Here is a 10,558-nt window from a genome sequence, read left to right as displayed (position 1 = left end):
CTTACAGTGCCAATTAAAACGTGAATATTCTATGCGTACACAGACAGATACTCTCCCTGCCTCTTCCTCATTGTAGATACATATTTCCATTATCGCAAGGATTGTACAGATTTCGTCTATTGTAAGGATTAGTAAACAATACCCTGGAATGCGGACTATGTTTTAATGGTAAAGCCACAGCAAATAGTACGACGGTACTAGAGTAAGAGTAATAACACGACAGGACAGCCTGTCCAGTGAAGGAATAATATTATATACAGTTGAATCCACTTACCGATTTCATTACGCAAATATGGACGTTGTTTTATCAAAAACAATTAATTATCAAATGAACTAGGTAATGTTATGTTCCTCTTTCGCGAGCTTTTCCGATTTAGTATTTGCTGTGTCCACATGAAATCCTATGGCAGACGATGCACACACCTGTGACATTTCAGTAACTACAAAAGGTGCAGAGAATAAGCCACAACAAAAGTCCGAACTACAGCCCCATGTGTGTTGACATTTCGTTAACCAGTTATCTGCCATACTCTGGAAAAACTCGTATTTAAAAAATTGGCCAGAAAACACGTCTTCCAAATATCGATCGATTTAAATGGCCCTCATCTAGGAATAAACTCTCAAATCTGGGACTCTAGAAAGACTTCAAGAAATCCCAGGTTTGAGAGTTTTTGCCTTGATGAGGATCATTTAAATCGATTGATATTTGAAGGACGAGTTTTCTGCTCAATTCTTTAAAAATACGTGTTTTTCCAGAGTAGGACCGTAACTGGTTAAATATGTACGAAAATGAACCGAATACAAACCCAAGAGAAGTGGAGAAATGAATTAGGGCAATGAAATCCTAGGAACGCCACGCATGTTAGTTCATTTATTCTATAATATTATAAAGTCAGCATAAATATTACATGAACAATGTGATCGAACTCTCTCTAAATTCTTTGATTAGCAACAGCAAATAGAACTGACAGATTCCCATTCTATTAATGATAATTGAATAACCAGTGTGTTATGAGTCCTTACCAACGACAGTGGTCCTTACTTAGTCACAATTTCGAGATAATGGAGGTTACAATGTAAATTCGGCGACAGAGAAGAGTAGTAGTCCTTCAAAGCCACGAGGCCCAAGGAGCAGGTTTCTATACCGTTTAAACGGACAATAGTGATTATTTGCTACCCTTTGGATACGCCACTAGTCTATTTCCGCCAGATCTAACAAACTTCCCAATCACTGCTGGACAGGGGGGGGGGGGGGGGGGGGGGGGCTGAAAAAAAAAAATCTCGACTAGACCCGGGACCGATCTCGGTCCCTTTGCGTGTGAAACGAGTGCTCTATCAACTGAGCAATCGGGACCCTCTATAGACTATAGATGAAGAAATATAAATATAATTGGTAGTATTGAGACAGATTAAGATTATGAAGATTATGATTTTCATGAAAATTACTTCTGATATATGGTATAGTTCCGATATAAAGGCCTATAAAAGAAAAAGGAAAGAAATTATTTTACTTGTTTTTATTCTTTATCTCTTATTTAGAAACCATTTTTCCAAGCAACACAACTTTTCACTCCCATTCAACACATGAGTGGGTTTAACACTATAATCACAGGTAAACGACATAGGTGTGTTACGAAACAGGCGAAACCAGCATTGACCTGAGCTGGTGAATAAGAGAGAGAAGCATTGCCGTGTTGAGGGCTACTATTCAGTCAGCAAATCAGATCAACCGCTTTGGACCGATTTTTTCAGCTAAGGTCAAGTCACAAACGTAGAGCCAGATTAATTAATTCTTTCGACAAGTCTGCGTTACTCATTCGCTCCCTTCTAATGCTGCTCTTTTTCTTGTTTGTTGATCATCATCATCATCAGCATTAAATTCATCATCATTATTTAATATAAATGCGGCTATGTGGTCCAGTACTAGTGGTATGACACTCGCTCTCGGATCGGAAGGTCCTGGGTTCGAGCCTCGCTCGGCGCATAGTTGAGTCCTTGGAGAAGGCTCTTTACTCACATTCTCTTACCGTACTCAGGTGTAAAATGAGAACCTGGTCGTTAACATCGTTGTCTCTCCGAAAAAGTTGAATATCGCGTCATGTCCCGTCCTACATGTTAAATGTTGCTGTTGGCCAGGGACCCCTTGTAAAGCGCTTTGAGCACGTTTAGTGGATATTGCGCTATATAAAAGCTCAATCCAAAAAAAAAAAAATTAATATTATTATTGTTATTATTAGTAGTAGTAAGTAGTAGTGGTAGTAGTAGTAGTAGTAGTAGTAGTAGTAGTAGTAGTAGTAGTAGTAGTAGTAGTAGTAGTAGTAGTAGTAGTAGTAGTAGTATAAGTAGTAGCAGCATCGGATTGTCTGCTGTCTATTTCTAATGGTTTTACAGCGCTTGAAACACATTTAGGTAATTTGTCAAAGGGAACCCTCCCGACGAATTATCACCAAGTCGTGGTGGGAGGGCTTGCGTATCTCGAACCTCGGACTTCTAATAAGAGAGAAAAGTGGAGAGATCAGACGAAGAGTAATCCACTGGCCCTCCAGGAATGGGGGTTCAGCGTAGGGTTAAAAACCCACCTTATAAAAAACAAACTGTTACAGAAACAGAAACCAGACATAAATCCACAACCGACGGCAGCAGAGAAGCGAACCAGAATACTGGCTTCATGACGGTAGGAGGTCAAAGCCGAAAGGACGCCCCCGACCAGATTAGAAAGCGTGGAAGACCCAAAGAAAGAATTAAAGGAAGCAGGCCTGTCCTGGAATACAGCCACCGCAAAAGCAGCAGATCGCAAAAATTGGAGATATCTGGTGGATGCCCAATGTGCTTCAGGGCCCCAAGAGGATAAAGTAAGTAAGTAAGTCAAAGGGAAGAAAATGGGATGGACAAAAGATACATTTACGATTTAAAAGCACACAAGAAAAGTAAAAGGGGAATGGTTCAACTAGGGATCAGATGAAGATTCAATGAGCAGTGCACTTCTAAAATCTCTCCAGACACAAGCAGCAGAATCCAAGAAGAATTGGAGGAATGCACTCAAATGCTTACACTAACAGATCATTATATATTCAAAACAAAAATATGATTATACATAACACAGGGATAATTTACAAGAAAAAATATAATCTCCAAATACTATAACTATATAAATACTTGACTGTTTCCCTCACAGCCAAGGTCAGGACAAAACCAAGCAATCTCATTCCGAGATAAAGACAGAAAGCAAGTTGGAAAACAGATATAGGGAGGTAGAAGACTAGCAAATAACCTTCCTGTCAACTATATGTGTAAAAAACACACCACATTAGGCATTACATTTTACACACCCAAAAAAAGATCATCAGATGTAACCAGGCCAGCTCAGGCTGTAACTTGGAATCCGAAGAGCAAAATAAAAATTAGGAGACCAAGAGATCCATGGAGATGATCAGTGGAAGGAAAGCCAGGATTGTCATGGCCCCAAGTTAGAAATATGGCCCAGAACAGGGTGTGCTGAAAGAGTACTGTTGCAGCCCTGTGCTTCAACAGGGACAAGAGGTAAATTGTTTGTTAGTTTGATTTAAAGGGTTTTACGGCGCTTGCAACACATTTAGGTCATAATATTAGCGCCAGTAAAAAGGATGAAAATTGGAGAGTAGAAACATTCTAGGTGTACAATTAAAAGGACTTGATGAAAAAGTAAGACAAAGGGGAATGGTACAAATTCAAATTGGGAACAGATGTAGATTCCAAGAGCACTCTATGAGTGTACTTAGTTTGAGATTACCTAAATGTTTCACCCAGACACCAGCACAAGATCCCACTAAGAGAAAATAGACTCAAATGTTAACATATCATATGTTAAAAATAAAGAAATAATAGTACATGACAGAGAGATGATTTACAAGGTAAAAAATATCATCTCCTAAAACTAAATCTATACATTCAACTATTTCCCTCCTAGCTAGGGACTCAGGACAAAACAATAATCTCATTAAGTAATCATAAAAGTTATAAAACTACTTTTTACAGACAGATATACGAGTAAATTGCAACTTTCAAACATTCTTTTTATTTCAGGCTAATTCTGTGATCCGTTTACTCTGAATAAATATGAAGAAAATCTGCAAAGTCGTAATAATCAGTCCTTTTAGACATTTGACTTTCATTGCGAGTATACTTTATTCTGCACAATTCTAGCATATCCACAACAAAAATTAATGACATAATTTTAAATCTCTCTTGATACTATCAAATAATAATCTCATCTGTAACAACCAATGATGATGTAATTCTAAATCTCTCTTGATACGATCAAGTTATGATAATCTCTCTAATCGATAACTTTTAAAAATAAGGTAGGGGAATAACATTGTTCTGTAAAACCAATGTTAAATTTTTATTATCGAATACAGAATTACTGGCAAATCTAAAACTATTATAATAGTAGTATAATAAGTACTAGATGACTTCCTGCTCCTAACAGCCTTTATTTCTCCGCAAATATTGCCGCTCTCCGGAAATAATAAAAAATAATAACAATAGTAATAATATAAATCATATAAATAATAATAACAACAATAAAATGATAATAATGACAATGATGATGATGATAATAATAATAATAATAATAATAATAAATAATATAATAATAATAATAATAATAATAATAATAATAATAATAATAATAATACTGTAAATGAAACATTATTCCATTAAGCAGACTGTCTTGACTTATAATAATACATCATTTATTTAAAAATACATAGACATCAAGCTTGAAGAAAAGAAAATAGAAATAAATATCATATATAAAATAAGATTTGGCAGCACATATGTGTGGTGATGATCTGGCAAAACCGGTCGGATGTTGGAAAAATTAAAACCCCTATTAATTCATATTTTAATAGAGGCACTATTTCTGGGACAAAATGCAGTTTGAATTTTGTAATTATCTCAATTAGGCCCAAGTTATTTACATTAGGGGTCAAATACCAACCCCTCGCGGAGAAAATCACTTTTCAAGACAAGACATACATACAGTGCACTCTCCCAATAACGACCTCTCCGAATAACGACATTCTCCCGATAACGACATTGGCCCCCGGTCCCGATTTTTTTACTATATGTTATTAGTAATAAAACTCTCTAAATAATGACATACTTTTTAGACCACTCTCCGGATAACGACATTGAGTTAGCAATAATCGGCTGTGACTTTGCTAGATACAAAAATAAAAATAGCTAAAATGTTGTTTCCGGTAAGTTTCATTTCATTCTCTGAGCCAGAGGCACCTCATAGCCAATGAGATCACTCTGTTATCGGCCAATGAAATGTCCTACCAGAGACACCTCATAGCCAATGAGATCACTTTGTTATCTGCCAATGAAATGTCCTACCAGAGGCACCTCATAGCCAATGAAAACACACCTGTGTCTATTGTCATCGGTACAAAAGGGTGACGCGCATTGAATGAGTCAATCATCACATCGCTGACCGCTGAATCGATTGTATTCACCCGAGAACAATAACACCCCAAGATGTCGACAGCTGCTATTAGAAAAAGAAAGATACCGACAATAGATGTCAAGCTGCAAATTCTGGCTGATGTGGACACAAAGACATTAACCAAGAAACAGATCGCTGAGAAGTACGAGATTCCCCACAACAGCTTATCAACAATAATCAAGAACAGGACAAAGATAGAGACAAGCAGCCATGAACCTCAGCGCAAGAAACCACGCCTTGCAACGAATGCGACCGTAGACGAAGCTGTGTTGACATGGTTTAAACAAACAAGAGCAATAAATGCCCTACTTCTGGCCCCATTATCCGCGAGCAGGCCCGACTTATTGCGGAGAGGCTAGGCGTAACAGATTTTCAAGCAAGCAGCGGTTGGCTGATGAAATTCAAGCAGCGACACGGCATCGTGTTCAAGGTGGCCTGCGGCGAATCTGCTTCCGTGGACACATCAATCGTCGATGAATGGAAGACAACAACTCTGTCCACTTTGATAAAAGAGTATTCACCTCGTGACATTTTCAACGCGGATGAAACAGGCCTGTTTTTCCGCTGCCTCCCGAACAAGACTCACACTTTCAAAGGAGAAGCCTGCCACGGTGGCAAACAAGCGAAAGACAGACTAACGGTACTCATCGCAACTAATTCAACGGGAACAGAAAAACTTCCCCTTCTCGTTATCGGGAAGTCGGCCAACCCACGCTGCTTCAAAAACGTGAAATCACTGCCTGTTGAGTACGTGTCCAACAAGCTCCATCTTTGAAACATGGATACGAAAACTTGACCACAAACACCTCTTGCTAGGCCGTTCCATCGTGATGGTAATTGACAATTGCCCTGCCCACCCCAAGATTGAAGGTCTGAAAGCCATCCGGTTGGAGTTTCTACCGCCCAACACCACCAGCCACACACAGCCATGCGACCAAGGCATTATTAATGCATTCAAGCACTGCTACCGATCCCTGGTTGTGCGCCGATATTTACAACACGTTGACGGCGACTCTGCATCAGGATTCCATGTCTCCATCCTTGATGCCCTGTACAATATGCGGTGTGCCTGGGGCATGGTTACACCTGAAACCATCGCCAATTGCTTCAAGCATGCTGGCTTCTGCGCAGAGGAGGATTCAACTCAACGTGCACCCAATGCCGACACAGCGATTGAGGAGCTGTCTGCCTTGTTCAATCGTATCGACGATGCAGATGCCGGTCTTGAGGAATACGTCAACATCGACAGCGACTTGGCAGTGACCGGCGAGGTATCAGTCGATTCCATCGTTGACAGTATCAAACAGAGACAGGAGCCACCCGAAGATGACGACGATGATGAAGATGAAGCTGCCCCTCTTGTCACGGGTAGTGACGCAAATTCGGCACTACAAACTCTCAGACGGTTTGCACTGCAACATAAGGATGGTGCATCTATTTTCGACTTGTTGCATCAGATGGAATATAAAGTCGGCCCTATGATTTACAGCAACAAGCGACAGACCGGGATTATGGATTTCTTCTCTAAATCGAAATCCGACAGTTAGTTTAAAAAAAAACAAAACAAAAAAAAAACAAAAAAACACAAAAACAAAACAAAACAAAAAAAAAAACCCCAAAAAAACAACAAAAAACCCCCCAAAAAAACATTTTTAATGTGGCCATGTGTTCAGTTGTATTATTAAATACAGCTGCACTCATGCCGGTCCCAAGCCCGGATAAACAACAGAGGGAAAATGACACACATAAAACAACAACAACAAAAACAAACAAACAAACAAAAAACAACAAAACTACACACACACACACACTTCGTGTATTTTACATGTTTGGAAAGTCCGATCACTGATCACCCACTATGGTTGGTACATTAATGTACATTCTAAGGGTCTAACCACACCCCTTTTTCCGCCATCTTGAAATTTTCCGAATAATGACATGTTCCCGATAACGACATGCACCTCTGGTCCCGAGCCATGTCGTTATCGGGAGAGTGCACTGTATTTATTACACTTCGATAGAGCTTGAAAAATATTAAATTAAATTATTGAAAAAATTAAGCTTTTTTATATATCACAATATCCATTAAACATGCTCAAATCACTTTACAAAGAGTCCTGACCAACAGCAACACGTAACATGTAGAATGAGACATGTTGCCTGTTAGGCGATATTACATTTTTTATCTGATAGAGACAACGCTGTTCATGGCCAGGTACTAGGTACTCATATTATACCTGAGCACATTCGGAGAATGTGAGTAAAGAGTCTTTTCCAAGGACTCAACTATGCGCAGAGCGAGGCTCAAACCCAGGACCTTCCAACCTGAAAGCAAGTGTCATACTACAAGACCACATAGTGGGACAAGGTTATCTATAAGTATAAGCTATATTATCTATAAACTTCAAATTGTAAAATCATTTTGTGAGAATGTAGTTGGATGGATAATAAAATCGATGAACGTGAAAAAACAACTTGTGTGACTTCCAACATGTTTTGCCAAATCAGTGCAGCACATGTATTAGTAGAGAAACACAAACCATAATTACACATCTTCATAACTTTACTATATATTATAACACTCTTTACTTCAAAGAAACATTTCTGTCTACATGTTAAGATGTTGTAATTGGGCATAAAATGAGATGTGCAGTCAGATATAACCTATGGAAAATGCACAATACAAGAGACGAGGGGAATTCCAAAAGCACCTGCTATTTACATTACAAATAGTAAATATATGAATTTCAAATGACTAATAATTAATGCCAAATTAATTATTGTGTCTACAATCAGGGTCTTTGGGGTTGTAATACCTGGGGACTGAATTATGGTTTTAGCCAACTGTTTGTAATGTAATGGATGCATTTGAATTTCTTCTCAAAAGGCTCTTATGGTAGCTAACATTAGTGATACTGCGAATCTATTCACTTTCAAAAAGTAAAAGTAATGAAGAAAAATATGCTTATAATTATAAAAGCTTTGAAAAAGAACAAAATACCAAACAGAACATTTCGGGTTCTGAACCCTTCTTCAGACAATAACCAAAAATTTTAAAAAAAATTAAACCCTAAAAGCATTAATAGAGTAGATTCAGGTCAAACCGGACGCTACCAGACTCAATGTCTAATTTCCTTTTGTTTCGTTTTGTGTCCCGGTGCATATTTCTACTAACCAAGCAGACGTCTCGTAGGACGTTTTTCTCGCCGTTTCAGTGTGTGCAATCCAGGAGAAGGCAAAGAAACTTGTTTACATCGAGAAATTTCTCACAAAACGTAAGTATCCCGTTCTTTGTTATGGGTTGCAAAGTGTGGAAGACAGTTTCTATTTAAGTTATTTATACGTCTTTATTAAGGAGTTCCGGCTCAACCACTGCACTGCATGTTATTTTAGGATCGTTTGATTGTGGTTAGATCGTCTGGCAGTGTTTGGGCTTCATTTTAGCCCCATTACGGGGGTGGCCGGTTTGACCAAAGAATATTTAAACGATTCTGGTGAAACCGGCCGGGTTGATAAGTTGTTTATTATTATTCTAGACGTCTATAATATTATTTGTTGCAATGCTTTCCTTGTATTTCTGTTGACCGGTCTATGTTTATCATGATTATTATTATTATAAAATCATAATATGTTCACCATTGTAAAGAAAACTTTACATTATTAGACTAGCCAGTCTATGAAAATGAAGTTCAAATATCTAAATAAAGTTCGTTTTTTCATATTGTTACAGGCACCAAGATGCCAAGATTAAAGTATTCTCAACTGAAAACTGAAAACTATTTAAAAAAAACAAAAGGAAACAGTGTGTTTCAACCTCCGTGAAGGGTGGCCGGTTTGCCCAAGATGGGTGGCCGGTTGGACCATAAGTGGCTGGTAGTACCAAAATGTCACCAATAACATTTTGCGTGGAGAATATGGATAAGACTGCTTAGGGTGCAAAATCGGCTGGTTCACCTGAAACCGGCCACTTGAGCTTTACATTTTACGACATCACTATACAGCATTGGTCATATTTCTGGCCAGCAGTCTTCCATTCTCTGAGAGGAACACGGATAAGACATGTGGCCGGTAAGCCTGAATCTACTCTATATCACTTAAAATTCAGACTTCTTCTTCTTCCATTAAGGCTAAAGCTTCAGGCTGAAGATTATATGGCCAGTTTTTCAGCAACGGGGTTTTTAGAGGGAAGCAGGGAGCGATTTTTTGAAGTTGTCAGTTGAAAGGGCTTGTTTACAATTGGTTGGTAGGGAGTTCAAAATTGGATGGTGGAGGGGAAGAAAGAGTAAAGATGATGGTTTGTTCTTGAGTGGGGGATTTCAAAATTAGATGCTGAATTTCTTGTTTTATTGTTGTTCCCATTCAAATGGCTAGTTGGAATTTTGAGTTGTCTATTTTGTGCCTGGTGGAATATGAGGAGTTTGTTGATGGAAAGTCATTCATGTAGCAGTTTCCATTGGAGATAGTTTATGTGCTGAGTTTCCACTGACAAATATGGCTGCCCGACATTGGACTTTTTCTAGCTCATTGATTTTTTGTGATGTGTGTGGGTCCCACATTCCATTTTCCATTTTACCTCCCAGCACTGCAATTTATTAAGATCTTGCTGTAGTATAACAGTATCGTCCCTGATGCAGACAGCAGAGGAGTATTTGGCACATTTTGTCCACAAGTAATAAGATTTTGAAATGAAAACAAATACAAGCATTCACTTGGTAACCAAGCACTTGTGTGGAATGGAGAGGATTATTGAACTATGAATAAAATTTGGTGAGTAAGAAATCGACAAGTAGAATAAAAATAGGTGTCAACGCTGTGTGAAGTCAATAGTTTGAAATGTCCTTCCTAAGGAATACTGATCTCAGCAATACCAGTACCCAAAAATGAAGTGCAAATATATCAGAGTATTTGAAATCAATCCAATAGGGCAGTGAAAATCATACCCTAAAAGCATGAAAAATGAAATAGTGATCTATTTGAAATGTACTGCATGATATGAAAGATCATGAATTTGAAAAGGAATGTCATTCTTCGATAGAAAATGAGATCCAACCAAATGGGAGAAATTCC

The 10,558-nt window shown here is 38.3% G+C and overlaps 1 protein-coding gene across 1 annotated transcript in view; it reads right to left on the bottom strand.

Annotated features, from left to right (window-relative positions):
• Positions 1-456, bottom strand: part of LOC144967576 (uncharacterized) — a gene marked incomplete in the record, with an annotated part of 62,019 nt that extends 61,563 nt beyond the window's left edge. Inside the window, 1 exon segment of the mRNA XM_078905020.1 lies at positions 275-456.
• Between the last annotated feature and the right edge of the window lie 10,102 nt (positions 457-10,558).

Source organism: Berghia stephanieae, chromosome 3 (assembly GCF_034508935.2).
Source record: "Berghia stephanieae isolate SIO BIC M18660-M18661 chromosome 3, UCSD_Bste_1.3, whole genome shotgun sequence".
NCBI classification, from domain to species: domain Eukaryota; kingdom Metazoa; phylum Mollusca; class Gastropoda; order Nudibranchia; family Aeolidiidae; genus Berghia; species Berghia stephanieae.
Note: the sequence above shows the minus strand (reverse complement) of the source record. Positions and strands in the feature narration are given on the sequence as shown.